The 22,794-nt window shown below is 45.8% G+C and overlaps 9 non-coding genes and 3 pseudogenes across 9 annotated transcripts; all 12 read right to left on the bottom strand.

Moving 5' to 3' along the window:
• Window positions 1–507: 507 nt before the first annotated feature.
• Window positions 508–609, bottom strand: LOC142720146 (U2 spliceosomal RNA; annotated as a pseudogene).
• A 1,282-nt stretch (window positions 610–1,891) lies between these two features.
• Window positions 1,892–2,082, bottom strand: LOC142720173 (U2 spliceosomal RNA). The gene has a single exon (XR_012872983.1). It is a non-coding gene; the product is annotated as a U2 spliceosomal RNA (small nuclear RNA).
• Window positions 2,083–3,363: 1,281 nt separating this feature from the next.
• On the bottom strand, window positions 3,364–3,577 carry LOC142720134 (U2 spliceosomal RNA; annotated as a pseudogene).
• A 1,351-nt stretch (window positions 3,578–4,928) lies between these two features.
• On the bottom strand, window positions 4,929–5,039 carry LOC142720151 (U2 spliceosomal RNA; annotated as a pseudogene).
• Window positions 5,040–6,329: 1,290 nt separating this feature from the next.
• LOC142720172 (U2 spliceosomal RNA) lies at window positions 6,330–6,520 on the bottom strand. Its single transcript, XR_012872982.1, has one exon. It is a non-coding gene; the product is annotated as a U2 spliceosomal RNA (small nuclear RNA).
• A 1,290-nt stretch (window positions 6,521–7,810) lies between these two features.
• On the bottom strand, window positions 7,811–8,001 carry LOC142720171 (U2 spliceosomal RNA). The gene has a single exon (XR_012872981.1). It is a non-coding gene; the product is annotated as a U2 spliceosomal RNA (small nuclear RNA).
• A 1,282-nt stretch (window positions 8,002–9,283) lies between these two features.
• On the bottom strand, window positions 9,284–9,474 carry LOC142720140 (U2 spliceosomal RNA). Its single transcript, XR_012872967.1, has one exon. It is a non-coding gene; the product is annotated as a U2 spliceosomal RNA (small nuclear RNA).
• Window positions 9,475–15,801: 6,327 nt separating this feature from the next.
• Window positions 15,802–15,992, bottom strand: LOC142720170 (U2 spliceosomal RNA). The gene has a single exon (XR_012872980.1). It is a non-coding gene; the product is annotated as a U2 spliceosomal RNA (small nuclear RNA).
• A 1,282-nt stretch (window positions 15,993–17,274) lies between these two features.
• LOC142720169 (U2 spliceosomal RNA) lies at window positions 17,275–17,465 on the bottom strand. Its single transcript, XR_012872979.1, has one exon. It is a non-coding gene; the product is annotated as a U2 spliceosomal RNA (small nuclear RNA).
• A 1,298-nt stretch (window positions 17,466–18,763) lies between these two features.
• Window positions 18,764–18,954, bottom strand: LOC142720167 (U2 spliceosomal RNA). The gene has a single exon (XR_012872976.1). It is a non-coding gene; the product is annotated as a U2 spliceosomal RNA (small nuclear RNA).
• Window positions 18,955–20,236: 1,282 nt separating this feature from the next.
• Window positions 20,237–20,427, bottom strand: LOC142720166 (U2 spliceosomal RNA). Its single transcript, XR_012872975.1, has one exon. It is a non-coding gene; the product is annotated as a U2 spliceosomal RNA (small nuclear RNA).
• A 1,282-nt stretch (window positions 20,428–21,709) lies between these two features.
• Window positions 21,710–21,900, bottom strand: LOC142720165 (U2 spliceosomal RNA). Its single transcript, XR_012872974.1, has one exon. It is a non-coding gene; the product is annotated as a U2 spliceosomal RNA (small nuclear RNA).
• Between the last annotated feature and the right edge of the window lie 894 nt (window positions 21,901–22,794).

The following is a 22,794-nucleotide window of genomic DNA, read 5'->3' as shown; positions in this document are numbered from 1 at the left end:
TCTGCTTCATCCAGGGCTCCAGGGTTGGAGCAGCCTGGTTCGGCTTCCTGGTGGCCTGTTGGCTTGAGGAGGCTTCAGGAGGAGATGTCCTGGCCTGGGCCGGCTCACCTGGTCCATCAGCCTTCTTCTTCTGGGTGGCAGGGTTGCTGGTTGAGGCCATGGCTTCTTCCAGCTGTTCCTGTCGCTTGGGGAGGATCTTCGATAGCTCTTTCCCGAAGGGGGCGGAGCTATGCAAATCTTCTCCTTGCTGGCCGAGGTTCTTCCACGAAATTTCTTCCGCAGCGGTTCCTCGTCGAGCTTCTTCTGCGGCCGAGCTTCTTCAAAGATCCCCTTCAGCAGCGGCTCTTCTCCGAAGGTCTCTGTCGCAGTTCTCCTTCTTCTTCCCGGCAGCGATCTCCCGGAGCTTCTTCCCCGATGGCGGCTTCTCCCTTCTGGATCGTCGTCTTCGCTGGTTCTTCTCCGCAGTTCGTCGCCGGCTTCGTCTGGAACGCTCTTGGATCGCTAAGCTAGTGTTTATAGCCCCCAGTGGTTCTCCGAGCTATCTATCCTTACAAGGACTGATAAGAACAGATACTACACTTGATCTTAGCCAAAAGGCCGAGAAGCGATAACCCGAGCGGCCCTTGCCTTGCCCGAGCCTGTCCCATACTGCTGTTCACCCCTTGCAGCGATTCAGCCTACTCCTAGGCAATTCCATGGGGCCCTGCAGGCTCACACACATTTACAGCTACTAAGCGGGAGGTGAATAAAGGCCGGAGAGGAAGCCAGACAGGATTTGCTTCTTTTGCTTGCACCACAATGCAGTGCTGAAAGAGGAGGAATCTACATAAAAACGCCTTCCTGGCAACGCCCAAATGCCCTCCTGCCATGCAGATAAACACTGGCAGCGGCAGCAAGTGCATGCCCACAGCCACCCCTTGTTCCTTCACACCTTGTATCAGCTTTAATCCAGTCCTGTGCTGCCTGCTGAGCAGCACTGAACAACACTGCCTGGGCCCAGGCTTTTATCTCTGAGGCAGGCCCCATTATGATGTCAGAAAGCTGGCTCTGGAATCCTGAGGGCTCCACTATGACACGTGCAAAGTTCCGTCTGAACTTTATATAAGACTGTGAGGCTCAGTCAGTCACTCAGTGTTGCCTGAGAGGGCAACACTGCAACAGCCGGCCGCCAGGCTGTCTTTTTTTTGCACATTTATTTGCCTCCAGGAGGCCACAAGAGGGAGACAAGGGACTGCAAAATGGAAAATAGGCATCCACCAACTTTACAGACAACTTCTCTTTGCTCCTACAACCTCCATCCTTGCACAGTTTGTTATTCTTCCAGGTAACATAGTAACAAATCCAAATTGCTGCTCTCTTTGTAGGCAAGCAAGGGTTTGTTGCAACTGCAATTCTTACTTCTTCTTGAAATGTAGGGACGACAGTACATTCCATCACATCCACCTAGTGTACACAGGTAGGTCCATTGTGGCGGGTAGGCGGCTGGCTGCTTTAATGGCTGTTTGCTGTTCCCCTACTCCACTCCACTCCACTATTTGACTGTGGTGCTGCATCAATCAGTGGCTGGCTCAGGTGCAGCTCTTTAACTTACCTAGGAGGGAGGGAGGGAGGGCGGAGAGAAGACAAGGAAGGTGAATGAGCTGTTCCAATGTGAAATGCCGGAAACACAGAAACACAGAAGACACACACACACACACACACAACAAGAGGTGGCAATGTATTCATTAATTGCATTTAATAAATGAGCTCATTATCACACATGACTGTACAAATGCATTGTCCAACAGGTGTTGAAATAATGGGATTAAAAGGGGAGATCCCTTCAGAAAGACAGAAACAATGGCAAAGAGAAAAAACACTTTTGGAATCTGATTTTAGTCAACACATAAGGGAAGGGTGCACCGGTCCTGGAAATACTGCAATACCAGGTCAATGCGTGGAGTGGACAGAGCAAGCTCTATTTCCATCTCCCTGTTCTAAAAATCCATTTAATATATGGTCCCCAGATAGGGGACGTATCAGATATTAAACTGATAAGAACAGATACTACACTTGATCTTAGCCAAAAGGCCGAGAAGCGATAACCCGAGCGGCCCTTGCCTTGCCCGAGCCTGTCCCATACTGCTGTTCACCCCTTGCAGCGATTCAGCCTACTCCTAGGCAATTCCATGGGGCCCTGCAGGCTCACACACATTTACAGCTACTAAGCGGGAGGTGAATAAAGGCCGGAGAGGAAGCCAGACAGGATTTGCTTCTTTTGCTTGCACCACAATGCAGTGCTGAAAGAGGAGGAATCTACATAAAAACGCCTTCCTGGCAACGCCCAAATGCCCTCCTGCCATGCAGATAAACACTGGCAGCGGCAGCAAGTGCATGCCCACAGCCACCCCTTGTTCCTTCACACCTTGTATCAGCTTTAATCCAGTCCTGTGCTGCCTGCTGAGCAGCACTGAACAACACTGCCTGGGCCCAGGCTTTTATCTCTGAGGCAGGCCCCATTATGATGTCAGAAAGCTGGCTCTGGAATCCTGAGGGCTCCACTATGACACGTGCAAAGTTCCGTCTGAACTTTATATAAGACTGTGAGGCTCAGTCAGTCACTCAGTGTTGCCTGAGAGGGCAACACTGCAACAGCCGGCCGCCAGGCTGTCTTTTTTTTGCACATTTATTTGCCTCCAGGAGGCCACAAGAGGGAGACAAGGGACTGCAAAATGGAAAATAGGCATCCACCAACTTTACAGACAACTTCTCTTTGCTCCTACAACCTCCATCCTTGCACAGTTTGTTATTCTTCCAGGTAACATAGTAACAAATCCAAATTGCTGCTCTCTTTGTAGGCAAGCAAGGGTTTGTTGCAACTGCAATTCTTACTTCTTCTTGAAATGTAGGGACGACAGTACATTCCATCACATCCACCTAGTGTACACAGGTAGGTCCATTGTGGCGGGTAGGCGGCTGGCTGCTTTAATGGCTGTTTGCTGTTCCCCTACTCCACTCCACTCCACTATTTGACTGTGGTGCTGCATCAATCAGTGGCTGGCTCAGGTGCAGCTCTTTAACTTACCTAGGAGGGAGGGAGGGAGGGCGGAGAGAAGACAAGGAAGGTGAATGAGCTGTTCCAATGTGAAATGCCGGAAACACAGAAACACAGAAGACACACACACACACACACACAACAAGAGGTGGCAATGTATTCATTAATTGCATTTAATAAATGAGCTCATTATCACACATGACTGTACAAATGCATTGTCCAACAGGTGTTGAAATAATGGGATTAAAAGGGGAGATCCCTTCAGAAAGACAAAACAATGGCAAAGAGAAAAAACACTTTTGGAATCTGATTTTAGTCAACACATAAGGGAAGGGTGCACCGGTCCTGGAAATACTGCAATACCAGGTCAATGCGTGGAGTGGACAGAGCAAGCTCTATTTCCATCTCCCTGTTCTAAAAATCCATTTAATATATGGTCCCCAGATAGGGGACGTATCAGATATTAAACTGATAAGAACAGATTTTTTTTTTTTTTTTTTTTTTTTTTTTTTTTAATCATTCAGATCACGTCTTAAAAATCATAAAATTCAAAATAAAAAAGACTTAGATCATCACAATGAAAACTGAAAACGTATAATTAACTTTTGTTTTCCTCTTTCCTTTTTTCCTTTTAAGAAATCAAAAAAACATTCCTTTTTTAACAGCAATAGTTCCTAACATATCCACTAAATGTTCCTGCAAATCATTACCATCCCATTCACAGTTTACAATGCACGCTAACCACGTTGGCACACCATACCGTTCAAGAAACCCTGGTAAATTTTCTCTTACACAGAGCCGCACCCTTCTCCGCATTTTTTCAAAATTAATTTTACTACGTAACTGCTCTACTTCTTCCAGTAACCTGTCTCTTTCTGCTCTTTCCTCTTCTGAAATGACACTTTTTTTCTTTCTCTCTGCTTTTTTCCTTTTTTTCTCATCACTTTGCCCACTTCCTTCCAATTTCTGAAGCTTTCCTTCTTCCAAACTAACTTCCGCTTCCTTTCTTTTGACTATCTTCTTATTTTCGTCTTGTACCTCACGTTTGCTTTTCTTTGGGCATGATTTGAATATGTGCCCCTCCTCTCCACACATATTACATACTTTCCCTTTCTGACATTCATTATACTTATGTCCCTCTTGCAGACATTTTGTACACATTACTTTCTCACACGTTTCTCTCTCATGACCATAATCTTTACAATTCAAACAAAACATATCCATTCCCAAAAAAAATAAATTTCCACATGCACTTCCAATCTTAAACCGCGCTGGAGGAAACAATAGGTTTCCAGATTCACCAATTCTTGCAAATTTACAAAGAAATTTCCATTTCCCAGTCCAAAATCCAAAGGGGTTAAACACTTTCCCCTTTCCCACCACCTCCTCACAAAACTTAGTGAGAAATGACTTAATGTCCTCTTCTTCCACGTAAGGCGAAAACATCTTTACGACCACCAACTTCTTGTTTGGCACAAAATGTGGTGTTACCTTCACACCCACAAGTCTTGGGTCCCTTTTACCTTCCTTCAAGCGTTCCAAAAAATCAGAATAAATTTCTTCTGTAGCGAAGGTAACGTCAAAGCACCCTCTCCTCGGATAGTCCATCACCGCCAAAATGCACGATCTCTCCAGCTGAAAGAAATCCAACAAAAGGACCTTCGTGATGAACTCCAAATCCTTCCTTTGCCTCTCAGATTCCTCCACGAAAAACCGGACCGCATTCCTGGTTCGCATATGTTCGGGAATTTCCTCCATCCTGCTCCAAAAGAATTCCAGCAATCTCCAAAGAAATACCTTCAGTACCGGAGTACCAGGCAGGTGATCGCTCCCCGTTGCCCTGGACTAATCCTCCTCCCCAATAGCAGCAGAGGGGTGAAGTCTCTCCTAAGAGAAACGATCCCCCCAGGCCAAGGAAAAGGGTACCAGGGCACCTCCTGACCAAGAAACAAGGCAATACCCTAAAGTACTACACTTGATCTTAGCCAAAAGGCCGAGAAGCGATAACCCGAGCGGCCCTTGCCTTGCCCGAGCCTGTCCCATACTGCTGTTCACCCCTTGCAGCGATTCAGCCTACTCCTAGGCAATTCCATGGGGCCCTGCAGGCTCACACACATTTACAGCTACTAAGCGGGAGGTGAATAAAGGCCGGAGAGGAAGCCAGACAGGATTTGCTTCTTTTGCTTGCACCACAATGCAGTGCTGAAAGAGGAGGAATCTACATAAAAACGCCTTCCTGGCAACGCCCAAATGCCCTCCTGCCATGCAGATAAACACTGGCAGCGGCAGCAAGTGCATGCCCACAGCCACCCCTTGTTCCTTCACACCTTGTATCAGCTTTAATCCAGTCCTGTGCTGCCTGCTGAGCAGCACTGAACAACACTGCCTGGGCCCAGGCTTTTATCTCTGAGGCAGGCCCCATTATGATGTCAGAAAGCTGGCTCTGGAATCCTGAGGGCTCCACTATGACACGTGCAAAGTTCCGTCTGAACTTTATATAAGACTGTGAGGCTCAGTCAGTCACTCAGTGTTGCCTGAGAGGGCAACACTGCAACAGCCGGCCGCCAGGCTGTCTTTTTTTTGCACATTTATTTGCCTCCAGGAGGCCACAAGAGGGAGACAAGGGACTGCAAAATGGAAAATAGGCATCCACCAACTTTACAGACAACTTCTCTTTGCTCCTACAACCTCCATCCTTGCACAGTTTGTTATTCTTCCAGGTAACATAGTAACAAATCCAAATTGCTGCTCTCTTTGTAGGCAAGCAAGGGTTTGTTGCAACTGCAATTCTTACTTCTTCTTGAAATGTAGGGACGACAGTACATTCCATCACATCCACCTAGTGTACACAGGTAGGTCCATTGTGGCGGGTAGGCGGCTGGCTGCTTTAATGGCTGTTTGCTGTTCCCCTACTCCACTCCACTCCACTATTTGACTGTGGTGCTGCATCAATCAGTGGCTGGCTCAGGTGCAGCTCTTTAACTTACCTAGGAGGGAGGGAGGGAGGGCGGAGAGAAGACAAGGAAGGTGAATGAGCTGTTCCAATGTGAAATGCCGGAAACACAGAAACACAGAAGACACACACACACACACACACACACACACAACAAGAGGTGGCAATGTATTCATTAATTGCATTTAATAAATGAGCTCATTATCACACATGACTGTACAAATGCATTGTCCAACAGGTGTTGAAATAATGGGATTAAAAGGGGAGATCCCTTCAGAAAGACAGAAACAATGGCAAAGAGAAAAAACACTTTTGGAATCTGATTTTAGTCAACACATAAGGGAAGGGTGCACCGGTCCTGGAAATACTGCAATACCAGGTCAATGCGTGGAGTGGACAGAGCAAGCTCTATTTCCATCTCCCTGTTCTAAAAATCCATTTAATATATGGTCCCCAGATAGGGGACGTATCAGATATTAAACTGATAAGAACAGATACTACACTTGATCTTAGCCAAAAGGCCGAGAAGCGATAACCCGAGCGGCCCTTGCCTTGCCCGAGCCTGTCCCATACTGCTGTTCACCCCTTGCAGCGATTCAGCCTACTCCTAGGCAATTCCATGGGGCCCTGCAGGCTCACACACATTTACAGCTACTAAGCGGGAGGTGAATAAAGGCCGGAGAGGAAGCCAGACAGGATTTGCTTCTTTTGCTTGCACCACAATGCAGTGCTGAAAGAGGAGGAATCTACATAAAAACGCCTTCCTGGCAACGCCCAAATGCCCTCCTGCCATGCAGATAAACACTGGCAGCGGCAGCAAGTGCATGCCCACAGCCACCCCTTGTTCCTTCACACCTTGTATCAGCTTTAATCCAGTCCTGTGCTGCCTGCTGAGCAGCACTGAACAACACTGCCTGGGCCCAGGCTTTTATCTCTGAGGCAGGCCCCATTATGATGTCAGAAAGCTGGCTCTGGAATCCTGAGGGCTCCACTATGACACGTGCAAAGTTCCGTCTGAACTTTATATAAGACTGTGAGGCTCAGTCAGTCACTCAGTGTTGCCTGAGAGGGCAACACTGCAACAGCCGGCCGCCAGGCTGTCTTTTTTTTGCACATTTATTTGCCTCCAGGAGGCCACAAGAGGGAGACAAGGGACTGCAAAATGGAAAATAGGCATCCACCAACTTTACAGACAACTTCTCTTTGCTCCTACAACCTCCATCCTTGCACAGTTTGTTATTCTTCCAGGTAACATAGTAACAAATCCAAATTGCTGCTCTCTTTGTAGGCAAGCAAGGGTTTGTTGCAACTGCAATTCTTACTTCTTCTTGAAATGTAGGGACGACAGTACATTCCATCACATCCACCTAGTGTACACAGGTAGGTCCATTGTGGCGGGTAGGCGGCTGGCTGCTTTAATGGCTGTTTGCTGTTCCCCTACTCCACTCCACTCCACTATTTGACTGTGGTGCTGCATCAATCAGTGGCTGGCTCAGGTGCAGCTCTTTAACTTACCTAGGAGGGAGGGAGGGAGGGCGGAGAGAAGACAAGGAAGGTGAATGAGCTGTTCCAATGTGAAATGCCGGAAACACAGAAACACAGAAGACACACACACACACACACACACACACACAACAAGAGGTGGCAATGTATTCATTAATTGCATTTAATAAATGAGCTCATTATCACACATGACTGTACAAATGCATTGTCCAACAGGTGTTGAAATAATGGGATTAAAAGGGGAGATCCCTTCAGAAAGACAGAAACAATGGCAAAGAGAAAAAACACTTTTGGAATCTGATTTTAGTCAACACATAAGGGAAGGGTGCACCGGTCCTGGAAATACTGCAATACCAGGTCAATGCGTGGAGTGGACAGAGCAAGCTCTATTTCCATCTCCCTGTTCTAAAAATCCATTTAATATATGGTCCCCAGATAGGGGACGTATCAGATATTAAACTGATAAGAACAGATACTACACTTGATCTTAGCCAAAAGGCCGAGAAGCGATAACCCGAGCGGCCCTTGCCTTGCCCGAGCCTGTCCCATACTGCTGTTCACCCCTTGCAGCGATTCAGCCTACTCCTAGGCAATTCCATGGGGCCCTGCAGGCTCACACACATTTACAGCTACTAAGCGGGAGGTGAATAAAGGCCGGAGAGGAAGCCAGACAGGATTTGCTTCTTTTGCTTGCACCACAATGCAGTGCTGAAAGAGGAGGAATCTACATAAAAACGCCTTCCTGGCAACGCCCAAATGCCCTCCTGCCATGCAGATAAACACTGGCAGCGGCAGCAAGTGCATGCCCACAGCCACCCCTTGTTCCTTCACACCTTGTATCAGCTTTAATCCAGTCCTGTGCTGCCTGCTGAGCAGCACTGAACAACACTGCCTGGGCCCAGGCTTTTATCTCTGAGGCAGGCCCCATTATGATGTCAGAAAGCTGGCTCTGGAATCCTGAGGGCTCCACTATGACACGTGCAAAGTTCCGTCTGAACTTTATATAAGACTGTGAGGCTCAGTCAGTCACTCAGTGTTGCCTGAGAGGGCAACACTGCAACAGCCGGCCGCCAGGCTGTCTTTTTTTTGCACATTTATTTGCCTCCAGGAGGCCACAAGAGGGAGACAAGGGACTGCAAAATGGAAAATAGGCATCCACCAACTTTACAGACAACTTCTCTTTGCTCCTACAACCTCCATCCTTGCACAGTTTGTTATTCTTCCAGGTAACATAGTAACAAATCCAAATTGCTGCTCTCTTTGTAGGCAAGCAAGGGTTTGTTGCAACTGCAATTCTTACTTCTTCTTGAAATGTAGGGACGACAGTACATTCCATCACATCCACCTAGTGTACACAGGTAGGTCCATTGTGGCGGGTAGGCGGCTGGCTGCTTTAATGGCTGTTTGCTGTTCCCCTACTCCACTCCACTCCACTATTTGACTGTGGTGCTGCATCAATCAGTGGCTGGCTCAGGTGCAGCTCTTTAACTTACCTAGGAGGGAGGGAGGGAGGGCGGAGAGAAGACAAGGAAGGTGAATGAGCTGTTCCAATGTGAAATGCCGGAAACACAGAAACACAGAAGACACACACACACACACACACAACAAGAGGTGGCAATGTATTCATTAATTGCATTTAATAAATGAGCTCATTATCACACATGACTGTACAAATGCATTGTCCAACAGGTGTTGAAATAATGGGATTAAAAGGGGAGATCCCTTCAGAAAGACAGAAACAATGGCAAAGAGAAAAAACACTTTTGGAATCTGATTTTAGTCAACACATAAGGGAAGGGTGCACCGGTCCTGGAAATACTGCAATACCAGGTCAATGCGTGGAGTGGACAGAGCAAGCTCTATTTCCATCTCCCTGTTCTAAAAATCCATTTAATATATGGTCCCCAGATAGGGGACGTATCAGATATTAAACTGATAAGAACAGATTTTTTTTTTTTTTTTTTTTTTTTCTTTTTCTAAATTTTTCCTCAGTTAGCAGACTCTCGTTTATATTTCTGTAATCAGTTTCACGTCATGTGACTCAAGCCATAAAACAAGGTCTAAAAAAACATCATTTGGAAAAACCTATTGGTCGACACTTCTAGTAAAAGAATAAATAATCAAGTTTACTTACAAAAACTGTTCCATTCCGTATGTTTCCAGATTTCTTCCGCTTTTCCATTACCTAATCTCTTCTTATCACATAAAAACACTGTAAATAATCTGGATAAAAACACTTTTCTACATTCTCTCGGAGTTAGTATGTTCTTTCCAAAAACCAGCAGGTTTCTAGTATCCCACAAAACCTCCTTAAAAATAGTAAAAACAATCCAGCAGACGCGTACATTTAAATCAGAAGTAAAATCTTGACCAATTAAAACCCTTTCAAAAATAAAATTCCTAACACCAGTAAGTGCAGCAAACAGGCCCTCTAATAAAAACAGAACTTGTCTGGCATAAAAACAGTCCCAAAATATGTGATAAATATCTTCTATACCTCCACAACCCTCTCTTGGACATACTTCTCGTATATTAATGCCCCGTCTACTCATAAAAGATCGGGTTGGGAGGCAGCCATGTAAGGAGAGCCATGTCACGTCTTTTTGTCTATTTGACAGCCCAGACACGTAAAATAACTTCCATATCTTAGCTGACTGTGCAGAACTGCAAAATGGCACATCACACAAAACCTCATCTTTCCTCAAATGTTGTACTATTGCACTTTTCTCAGGCTTACCAAGGGAACTCAATCGGTATTGATCACTAAAGGACCTGAGGACCGTATAAAAAACAGGCATTACCAATGACATAGGTCTCCTCAGATCCCTTTCACACCATCCCCATTTTGTAAGCAACCAACCTGCTAGATACTTACACATGTCAGCTGTCCTGTTGTTGCACTGTACGGTTTTAAAAATCAATAAAAAATAATGCATTTTTATAAAAACTTCTATATTTGGAAAACCATACCCTCCCCGCTCGGTGTTGCTCATAACAGTCGCTCTTCTTATCTTTTCCATTTTTGATCCCCAATAGAAAATGAACAGTTTCCTCGTCATTCTTCTCATCCATAACTTCCCCGGCGGGAGGATCATCGTTGTGTATAAAAGTAGAGGTAAAATCACAGCTTTGATTATTAAAATTTTCCCTTTAAAAGACAATTTTCTCAATTTCCAAAAATGTATCTTCTTCTCCACCTTTTTCTCCAATATTGCATGACTCTTCTTGCCTTTTAAATCTTTCTCAAAAATTATACCTAGTATCTCTATCTCTTCTTTCTTTTGAATCTTATCCACCACTACATCCATTTGTTGTCCAAAATTCACTAGCTGGCATTTGCTCCAATTTACATTCATCCCTGCCAAGCTACAAAAAATCCTCAAATGGAGATTCGCTCTATTTAGATCACTCTGAGAATTACAGATAAAGGCCACATCATCCATGTAGCCTATCGATTTTACATTTTTCCCATTGGCACCTGGGACAAAAACTCCTCTCATTCCTTTGTCCTGCTGAACTGATTTTAAAAGTGTTTCGATTACACATATAAAAAGAATTGGGGAGAGAGGGCATCCCTGTCTCACTCCTGATCTTACCCTAAATGCTTCACTAACATGACCATTTACTAATATTTGACTATTAGCTCCACTGTACAATCCTCTAATCACTCTAAGCAGTTTTTCAGGGACGCCTAACTGTCTCAAAGCTGTAAACATAAAACGGTGTGACACTTTATCATATGCTTTTTCAAAGTCAGTTGATTCAATAAATAAAGGAATTTTGTTAAAATTTGAATAATAAATAATATCTCTTAAAAGCACTAAGTTGTCAGAAATCTTTCTTCCAGGTACTGCGCACACCTGATAGTCCCCTACCATAAGACCTATCACATCGTTTAACCTGTTTGCCACAATCTTTGCCACAATTTTATAATCATTATTTAACAATGTGATTGGGCGCCAATTTCTTATATCTTTTTCATCACCTTTTTTATGTATCAAAGTCACAATCCCATTCTGCATAGAAGATGATAAAAGCCCGCAACTAAAGATATATTGCACAACCTTATGAAATTCTTCCCCAATTATATGCCAATAAGAACAATAAAACTCAGCAGGGAGGCCATCGCTACCAGGAGTTTTCCCTTTTGCCATACCCTCCATGGCGCGCTTGACCTCCCCCTTCCTCACATCTTCCGTTAAAAAGCCAACACTTTCCTCTGGCACATTATTGGATAAAATCTTACAATAGTCATTAATCTCCACGTCAGACGCTCTACTATCATTATTAAAAAGTGTTTCATAAAAGCCAACGATTCCCTTCACCATCTCCTTCCCAGTCACTTCACCATCTGGGGTTAGAATCGATTTAAAAAGCCCTTTGGAATTAAAACATTTCTTAAAAAAGTACCGAGTACACTTCTCATTCTCCTCCATATGCTGTACTTTTGCACGGTACACAATGTTTCTCCCACTTTCTTTCAAGCACTTTCTCCTCTCCTCCCTAATATCCTCAATTTCGCTACTCACATCAAAACCAATATTCCTGAATTTATAAAGTGCTTCCAATCTTGAGATAAAAATGGCTTCCTTCTTCTTCCTATCTTGTGCCTTCTTAAAACAAGTTTGTTTAAAAAAAACAGCAAACTTCTCCTTGGCCCAATCCCACCAGACCAGTATGCTGCTAAAACACTTCTGTTTATCAACACAAGATAAAAACACTTTTTTAAAATCTTCCATTACCTCTTCTTCCTGCAAAAGACTTATATTTAATTTCCAGAGCCCTCTGCCAAAGACAGCTGACTCTGAGACACTTATTTCCGCAGTAATAATCTTATGATCTGAAAAGCTGGTCATCACTTGGTCACATCGAGCCACCTTAACTCCTTCGGACGCAAAAATGTAATCAATCCGGGATTTTGATCTCCCACTATCAGCTATGTATGTAAAATTCTCCTCGGTGGTAACCATCAGCCCTGCGTCTGTATAACGTAAGTCCTGCACCATATTATTTAAAGCATTAGAGGTAATATCTAACTTGACATCTGTAGAGCTCTGACGATCATTAATACTTCTGATACAATTAAGATCACCTAAGACAATGGTAAAAACCCTACCAGGCATAAAAAGTTTAAGAGTTTCTAAAAATGACACACGTGCCTGCTTATCTGCTGGTGCATAAGCATTAAAAATCCTAATACGTTGTCCTAAAAACTCTAAAACCAATATCATAAAACGACCTGGTAAAATCACATTACACTCCAAAACTTTAAAATTACTGTTCTTGAGTAAAATACCAATGCCTTCATTTTTATTCTCAGCGCAAGGCGACCAGAAGGACTGCCCCTGAGGCCACTCACTGCTATGGGGTGCAGATCTTATAGCACACTCTTGCAAGCATATCACATCAACCTTCAATGTGCTTAGGTGGTCAAAAATTGCAGCTCTTCTTGTGCTGGATCCAATACTCCGCACATTCAGTGTAGCTACCAACACACTCATTATTGCAACTATAGCAATGTTCACCATTTTGTCAGCCATATTCTTACTTAAAAGGGCCCTGTCTCTCAACCTTGCGACTTAAAAAAACCCCTATATCAGGCGATCCTGTATCAGAATCCCTGCACATCTGACTACCTCCAGTTAAGACAGGATCCCTCTGCAACCCAGTCCAAGACCCTTCTACCCTAGTTCTTTTACTGGCAGAAGCGGCCTCCCCTTCCTCCATTCCTCTCTCAACATCAACATCATCAGCATCTTCATATTCTTCTTCACTTAAAACTCTTTGTCCTGGAGTCAAGGAGGCGTCAGAGCTATCACCCTGGCACTCCATCTCCTCACCTTCTCCTACTGCAGGATCAGGGCAATCCTCCCCATCCACATCACTCTCACTACTATTGGAGATATTCTCTACCATCACTGAAGGAGCCAGAAAGATCTCATTCAAAATGTCCTCAAGCCCCTCCCCCTCATTTGAATATGCATTTCCCTCCAAAACTGTTTTTCCCTCCAAAACTGTTTGTCCACCATCTTCTGTGGAACTACAAGCACCAACAATCCTTCTATCTGCTTGTACTTTTGCAACATCTTGCAAGCCATGACTTATACTTTTAACTCTGTCTGCATATGTACTTTTGCCTCTAATGGAACTATTCCCAATTCTCTTAACTCCTTCCTCCCTTGCCTGCACCTGCTTCCCCCAGTGTACACATTTTCTTGCTAGATGATTCCCACTTCCACATATGTCACACAACCTTGCTACCTGACATTCTCTAGCACTATGTCCTGGTTTATTACAGTTCCTACATACCTCTTCTTTCACTGGACAATTTTCCTGTACATGGCCATAAACAAAACAATGCCTGCAATACATATCCTGTCCTGGGTAGTAACAAAAGCCCCTCTCTCCACCAATTGAAAAAACTGCAGGGACCTCACAATCTTCTTTAAATATAACAAAAAATCTTCTTTTACCATTCAAATATCCATGTTTGTTCACCAATCTTCTGTCAAAAACTACTTCCTTGCAATATCTTGTCAAAAAAACCTTCACCGTGTCGTCCTTAACTTTTGGGTTATACATGTGCACTATTAACATTTTCTTTTGCTGTTTAAACGATGGTATCACTCTTATATGCTCCAAAACAGTCACTTTCTTCTCCTCCTTCATCTTCAATATATCTGCATACACTTTCTTACATATATCCTCAAAACAAAGAGTGATATCATAAATTCCTTGCCTCTGGAAATCTTGCAAAGCTAACACATCCGTTACCTTGAGATAAGGGAGCTTCTGCAGAATCTCCCTCACGATCTGATCCAATCCAATTCGGTCACGAAATCCCTCCTCGACTTCCAATCGCACCGTGTCCTCAAGTCCTTGAGCCGTTTTCGCCATTTTGCAGGTCGATATATTCTCCAACCCACGATCACCCCCGAACACAATCCGGGGCCCCCACAAGGAGGACCCCGATCACTCCTTCTGACGCAGACCAGTAGCAGTCCCCCACCACTGATCTTTGCCAAAAGGCCGAGAAGCGATAACCCGAGCGGCCCTTGCCTTGCCCGAGCCTGTCCCATACTGCTGTTCACCCCTTGCAGCGATTCAGCCTACTCCTAGGCAATTCCATGGGGCCCTGCAGGCTCACACACATTTACAGCTACTAAGCGGGAGGTGAATAAAGGCCGGAGAGGAAGCCAGACAGGATTTGCTTCTTTTGCTTGCACCACAAAGAGGAGGAATCTACATAAAAACGCCTTCCTGGCAACGCCCAAATGCCCTCCTGCCATGCAGATAAACACTGGCAGCGGCAGCAAGTGCATGCCCACAGCCACCCCTTGTTCCTTCACACCTTGTATCAGCTTTAATCCAGTCCTGTGCTGCCTGCTGAGCAGCACTGAACAACACTGCCTGGGCCCAGGCTTTTATCTCTGAGGCAGGCCCCATTATGATGTCAGAAAGCTGGCTCTGGAATCCTGAGGGCTCCACTATGACACGTGCAAAGTTCCGTCTGAACTTTATATAAGACTGTGAGGCTCAGTCAGTCACTCAGTGTTGCCTGAGAGGGCAACACTGCAACAGCCGGCCGCCAGGCTGTCTTTTTTTTGCACATTTATTTGCCTCCAGGAGGCCACAAGAGGGAGACAAGGGACTGCAAAATGGAAAATAGGCATCCACCAACTTTACAGACAACTTCTCTTTGCTCCTACAACCTCCATCCTTGCACAGTTTGTTATTCTTCCAGGTAACATAGTAACAAATCCAAATTGCTGCTCTCTTTGTAGGCAAGCAAGGGTTTGTTGCAACTGCAATTCTTACTTCTTCTTGAAATGTAGGGACGACAGTACATTCCATCACATCCACCTAGTGTACACAGGTAGGTCCATTGTGGCGGGTAGGCGGCTGGCTGCTTTAATGGCTGTTTGCTGTTCCCCTACTCCACTCCACTCCACTATTTGACTGTGGTGCTGCATCAATCAGTGGCTGGCTCAGGTGCAGCTCTTTAACTTACCTAGGAGGGAGGGAGGGAGGGCGGAGAGAAGACAAGGAAGGTGAATGAGCTGTTCCAATGTGAAATGCCGGAAACACAGAAACACAGAAGACACACACACACACACACACAACAAGAGGTGGCAATGTATTCATTAATTGCATTTAATAAATGAGCTCATTATCACACATGACTGTACAAATGCATTGTCCAACAGGTGTTGAAATAATGGGATTAAAAGGGGAGATCCCTTCAGAAAGACAGAAACAATGGCAAAGAGAAAAAACACTTTTGGAATCTGATTTTAGTCAACACATAAGGGAAGGGTGCACCGGTCCTGGAAATACTGCAATACCAGGTCAATGCGTGGAGTGGACAGAGCAAGCTCTATTTCCATCTCCCTGTTCTAAAAATCCATTTAATATATGGTCCCCAGATAGGGGACGTATCAGATATTAAACTGATAAGAACAGATACTACACTTGATCTTAGCCAAAAGGCCGAGAAGCGATAACCCGAGCGGCCCTTGCCTTGCCCGAGCCTGTCCCATACTGCTGTTCACCCCTTGCAGCGATTCAGCCTACTCCTAGGCAATTCCATGGGGCCCTGCAGGCTCACACACATTTACAGCTACTAAGCGGGAGGTGAATAAAGGCCGGAGAGGAAGCCAGACAGGATTTGCTTCTTTTGCTTGCACCACAATGCAGTGCTGAAAGAGGAGGAATCTACATAAAAACGCCTTCCTGGCAACGCCCAAATGCCCTCCTGCCATGCAGATAAACACTGGCAGCGGCAGCAAGTGCATGCCCACAGCCACCCCTTGTTCCTTCACACCTTGTATCAGCTTTAATCCAGTCCTGTGCTGCCTGCTGAGCAGCACTGAACAACACTGCCTGGGCCCAGGCTTTTATCTCTGAGGCAGGCCCCATTATGATGTCAGAAAGCTGGCTCTGGAATCCTGAGGGCTCCACTATGACACGTGCAAAGTTCCGTCTGAACTTTATATAAGACTGTGAGGCTCAGTCAGTCACTCAGTGTTGCCTGAGAGGGCAACACTGCAACAGCCGGCCGCCAGGCTGTCTTTTTTTTGCACATTTATTTGCCTCCAGGAGGCCACAAGAGGGAGACAAGGGACTGCAAAATGGAAAATAGGCATCCACCAACTTTACAGACAACTTCTCTTTGCTCCTACAACCTCCATCCTTGCACAGTTTGTTATTCTTCCAGGTAACATAGTAACAAATCCAAATTGCTGCTCTCTTTGTAGGCAAGCAAGGGTTTGTTGCAACTGCAATTCTTACTTCTTCTTGAAATGTAGGGACGACAGTACATTCCATCACATCCACCTAGTGTACACAGGTAGGTCCATTGTGGCGGGTAGGCGGCTGGCTGCTTTAATGGCTGTTTGCTGTTCCCCTACTCCACTCCACTCCACTATTTGACTGTGGTGCTGCATCAATCAGTGGCTGGCTCAGGTGCAGCTCTTTAACTTACCTAGGAGGGAGGGAGGGAGGGCGGAGAGAAGACAAGGAAGGTGAATGAGCTGTTCCAATGTGAAATGCCGGAAACACAGAAACACAGAAGACACACACACACACACACACAACAAGAGGTGGCAATGTATTCATTAATTGCATTTAATAAATGAGCTCATTATCACACATGACTGTACAAATGCATTGTCCAACAGGTGTTGAAATAATGGGATTAAAAGGGGAGATCCCTTCAGAAAGACAGAAACAATGGCAAAGAGAAAAAACACTTTTGGAATCTGATTTTAGTCAACACATAAGGGAAGGGTGCACCGGTCCTGGAAATACTGCAATACCAGGTCAATGCGTGGAGTGGACAGAGCAAGCTCTATTTCCATCTCCCTGTTCTAAAAATCCATTTAATATATGGTCCCCAGATAGGGGACGTATCAGATATTAAACTGATAAGAACAGATACTACACTTGATCTTAGCCAAAAGGCCGAGAAGCGATAACCCGAGCGGCCCTTGCCTTGCCCGAGCCTGTCCCATACTGCTGTTCACCCCTTGCAGCGATTCAGCCTACTCCTAGGCAATTCCATGGGGCCCTGCAGGCTTGGGGCCCTGCAGGCTCACACACATTTACAGCTACTAAGCGGGAGGTGAATAAAGGCCGGAGAGGAAGCCAGACAGGATTTGCTTCTTTTGCTTGCACCACAATGCAGTGCTGAAAGAGGAGGAATCTACATAAAAACGCCTTCCTGGCAACGCCCAAATGCCCTCCTGCCATGCAGATAAACACTGGCAGCGGCAGCAAGTGCATGCCCACAGCCACCCCTTGTTCCTTCACACCTTGTATCAGCTTTAATCCAGTCCTGTGCTGCCTGCTGAGCAGCACTGAACAACACTGCCTGGGCCCAGGCTTTTATCTCTGAGGCAGGCCCCATTATGATGTCAGAAAGCTGGCTCTGGAATCCTGAGGGCTCCACTATGACACGTGCAAAGTTCCGTCTGAACTTTATATAAGACTGTGAGGCTCAGTCAGTCACTCAGTGTTGCCTGAGAGGGCAACACTGCAACAGCCGGCCGCCAGGCTGTCTTTTTTTTGCACATTTATTTGCCTCCAGGAGGCCACAAGAGGGAGACAAGGGACTGCAAAATGGAAAATAGGCATCCACCAACTTTACAGACAACTTCTCTTTGCTCCTACAACCTCCATCCTTGCACAGTTTGTTATTCTTCCAGGTAACATAGTAACAAATCCAAATTGCTGCTCTCTTTGTAGGCAAGCAAGGGTTTGTTGCAACTGCAATTCTTACTTCTTCTTGAAATGTAGGGACGACAGTACATTCCATCACATCCACCTAGTGTACACAGGTAGGTCCATTGTGGCGGGTAGGCGGCTGGCTGCTTTAATGGCTGTTTGCTGTTCCCCTACTCCACTCCACTCCACTATTTGACTGTGGTGCTGCATCAATCAGTGGCTGGCTCAGGTGCAGCTCTTTAACTTACCTAGGAGGGAGGGAGGGAGGGCGGAGAGAAGACAAGGAAGGTGAATGAGCTGTTCCAATGTGAAATGCCGGAAACACAGAAACACAGAAGACACACACACACACACACACAACAAGAGGTGGCAATGTATTCATTAATTGCATTTAATAAATGAGCTCATTATCACACATGACTGTACAAATGCATTGTCCAACAGGTGTTGAAATAATGGGATTAAAAGGGGAGATCCCTTCAGAAAGACAGAAACAATGGCAAAGAGAAAAAACACTTTTGGAATCTGATTTTAGTCAACACATAAGGGAAGGGTGCACCGGTCCTGGAAATACTGCAATACCAGGTCAATGCGTGGAGTGGACAGAGCAAGCTCTATTTCCATCTCCCTGTTCTAAAAATCCATTTAATATATGGTCCCCAGATAGGGGACGTATCAGATATTAAACTGATAAGAACAGATACTACACTTGATCTTAGCCAAAAGGCCGAGAAGCGATAACCCGAGCGGCCCTTGCCTTGCCCGAGCCTGTCCCATACTGCTGTTCACCCCTTGCAGCGATTCAGCCTACTCCTAGGCAATTCCATGGGGCCCTGCAGGCTCACACACATTTACAGCTACTAAGCGGGAGGTGAATAAAGGCCGGAGAGGAAGCCAGACAGGATTTGCTTCTTTTGCTTGCACCACAATGCAGTGCTGAAAGAGGAGGAATCTACATAAAAACGCCTTCCTGGCAACGCCCAAATGCCCTCCTGCCATGCAGATAAACACTGGCAGCGGCAGCAAGTGCATGCCCACAGCCACCCCTTGTTCCTTCACACCTTGTATCAGCTTTAATCCAGTCCTGTGCTGCCTGCTGAGCAGCACTGAACAACACTGCCTGGGCCCAGGCTTTTATCTCTGAGGCAGGCCCCATTATGATGTCAGAAAGCTGGCTCTGGAATCCTGAGGGCTCCACTATGACACGTGCAAAGTTCCGTCTGAACTTTATATAAGACTGTGAGGCTCAGTCAGTCACTCAGTGTTGCCTGAGAGGGCAACACTGCAACAGCCGGCCGCCAGGCTGTCTTTTTTTTGCACATTTATTTGCCTCCAGGAGGCCACAAGAGGGAGACAAGGGACTGCAAAATGGAAAATAGGCATCCACCAACTTTACAGACAACTTCTCTTTGCTCCTACAACCTCCATCCTTGCACAGTTTGTTATTCTTCCAGGTAACATAGTAACAAATCCAAATTGCTGCTCTCTTTGTAGGCAAGCAAGGGTTTGTTGCAACTGCAATTCTTACTTCTTCTTGAAATGTAGGGACGACAGTACATTCCATCACATCCACCTAGTGTACACAGGTAGGTCCATTGTGGCGGGTAGGCGGCTGGCTGCTTTAATGGCTGTTTGCTGTTCCCCTACTCCACTCCACTCCACTATTTGACTGTGGTGCTGCATCAATCAGTGGCTGGCTCAGGTGCAGCTCTTTAACTTACCTAGGAGGGAGGGAGGGAGGGCGGAGAGAAGACAAGGAAGGTGAATGAGCTGTTCCAATGTGAAATGCCGGAAACACAGAAACACAGAAGACACACACACACACACACACAACAAGAGGTGGCAATGTATTCATTAATTGCATTTAATAAATGAGCTCATTATCACACATGACTGTACAAATGCATTGTCCAACAGGTGTTGAAATAATGGGATTAAAAGGGGAGATCCCTTCAGAAAGACAGAAACAATGGCAAAGAGAAAAAACACTTTTGGAATCTGATTTTAGTCAACACATAAGGGAAGGGTGCACCGGTCCTGGAAATACTGCAATACCAGGTCAATGCGTGGAGTGGACAGAGCAAGCTCTATTTCCATCTCCCTGTTCTAAAAATCCATTTAATATATGGTCCCCAGATAGGGGACGTATCAGATATTAAACTGATAAGAACAGATACTACACTTGATCTTAGCCAAAAGGCCGAGAAGCGATAACCCGAGCGGCCCTTGCCTTGCCCGAGCCTGTCCCATACTGCTGTTCACCCCTTGCAGCGATTCAGCCTACTCCTAGGCAATTCCATGGGGCCCTGCAGGCTCACACACATTTACAGCTACTAAGCGGGAGGTGAATAAAGGCCGGAGAGGAAGCCAGACAGGATTTGCTTCTTTTGCTTGCACCACAATGCAGTGCTGAAAGAGGAGGAATCTACATAAAAACGCCTTCCTGGCAACGCCCAAATGCCCTCCTGCCATGCAGATAAACACTGGCAGCGGCAGCAAGTGCATGCCCACAGCCACCCCTTGTTCCTTCACACCTTGTATCAGCTTTAATCCAGTCCTGTGCTGCCTGCTGAGCAGCACTGAACAACACTGCCTGGGCCCAGGCTTTTATCTCTGAGGCAGGCCCCATTATGATGTCAGAAAGCTGGCTCTGGAATCCTGAGGGCTCCACTATGACACGTGCAAAGTTCCGTCTGAACTTTATATAAGACTGTGAGGCTCAGTCAGTCACTCAGTGTTGCCTGAGAGGGCAACACTGCAACAGCCGGCCGCCAGGCTGTCTTTTTTTTGCACATTTATTTGCCTCCAGGAGGCCACAAGAGGGAGACAAGGGACTGCAAAATGGAAAATAGGCATCCACCAACTTTACAGACAACTTCTCTTTGCTCCTACAACCTCCATCCTTGCACAGTTTGTTATTCTTCCAGGTAACATAGTAACAAATCCAAATTGCTGCTCTCTTTGTAGGCAAGCAAGGGTTTGTTGCAACTGCAATTCTTACTTCTTCTTGAAATGTAGGGACGACAGTACATTCCATCACATCCACCTAGTGTACACAGGTAGGTCCATTGTGGCGGGTAGGCGGCTGGCTGCTTTAATGGCTGTTTGCTGTTCCCCTACTCCACTCCACTCCACTATTTGACTGTGGTGCTGCATCAATCAGTGGCTGGCTCAGGTGCAGCTCTTTAACTTACCTAGGAGGGAGGGAGGGAGGGCGGAGAGAAGACAAGGAAGGTGAATGAGCTGTTCCAATGTGAAATGCCGGAAACACAGAAACACAGAAGACACACACACACACACACACAACAAGAGGTGGCAATGTATTCATTAATTGCATTTAATAAATGAGCTCATTATCACACATGACTGTACAAATGCATTGTCCAACAGGTGTTGAAATAATGGGATTAAAAGGGGAGATCCCTTCAGAAAGACAGAAACAATGGCAAAGAGAAAAAACACTTTTGGAATCTGATTTTAGTCAACACATAAGGGAAGGGTGCACCGGTCCTGGAAATACTGCAATACCAGGTCAATGCGTGGAGTGGACAGAGCAAGCTCTATTTCCATCTCCCTGTTCTAAAAATCCATTTAATATATGGTCCCCAGATAGGGGACGTATCAGATATTAAACTGATAAGAACAGATACTACACTTGATCTTAGCCAAAAGGCCGAGAAGCGATAACCCGAGCGGCCCTTGCCTTGCCCGAGCCTGTCCCATACTGCTGTTCACCCCTTGCAGCGATTCAGCCTACTCCTAGGCAATTCCATGGGGCCCTGCAGGCTCACACACATTTACAGCTACTAAGCGGGAGGTGAATAAAGGCCGGAGAGGAAGCCAGACAGGATTTGCTTCTTTTGCTTGCACCACAATGCAGTGCTGAAAGAGGAGGAATCTACATAAAAACGCCTTCCTGGCAACGCCCAAATGCCCTCCTGCCATGCAGATAAACACTGGCAGCGGCAGCAAGTGCATGCCCACAGCCACCCCTTGTTCCTTCACACCTTGTATCAGCTTTAATCCAGTCCTGTGCTGCCTGCTGAGCAGCACTGAACAACACTGCCTGGGCCCAGGCTTTTATCTCTGAGGCAGGCCCCATTATGATGTCAGAAAGCTGGCTCTGGAATCCTGAGGGCTCCACTATGACACGTGCAAAGTTCCGTCTGAACTTTATATAAGACTGTGAGGCTCAGTCAGTCACTCAGTGTTGCCTGAGAGGGCAACACTGCAACAGCCGGCCGCCAGGCTGTCTTTTTTTTGCACATTTATTTGCCTCCAGGAGGCCACAAGAGGGAGACAAGGGACTGCAAAATGGAAAATAGGCATCCACCAACTTTACAGACAACTTCTCTTTGCTCCTACAACCTCCATCCTTGCACAGTTTGTTATTCTTCCAGGTAACATAGTAACAAATCCAAATTGCTGCTCTCTTTGTAGGCAAGCAAGGGTTTGTTGCAACTGCAATTCTTACTTCTTCTTGAAATGTAGGGACGACAGTACATTCCATCACATCCACCTAGTGTACACAGGTAGGTCCATTGTGGCGGGTAGGCGGCTGGCTGCTTTAATGGCTGTT

This window comes from Rhinoderma darwinii, unplaced genomic scaffold, assembly GCF_050947455.1.
Source record: "Rhinoderma darwinii isolate aRhiDar2 unplaced genomic scaffold, aRhiDar2.hap1 Scaffold_491, whole genome shotgun sequence".
Taxonomy (NCBI): domain Eukaryota; kingdom Metazoa; phylum Chordata; class Amphibia; order Anura; family Rhinodermatidae; genus Rhinoderma; species Rhinoderma darwinii.
This window is presented reverse-complemented; position numbering and strand designations above follow the sequence as displayed.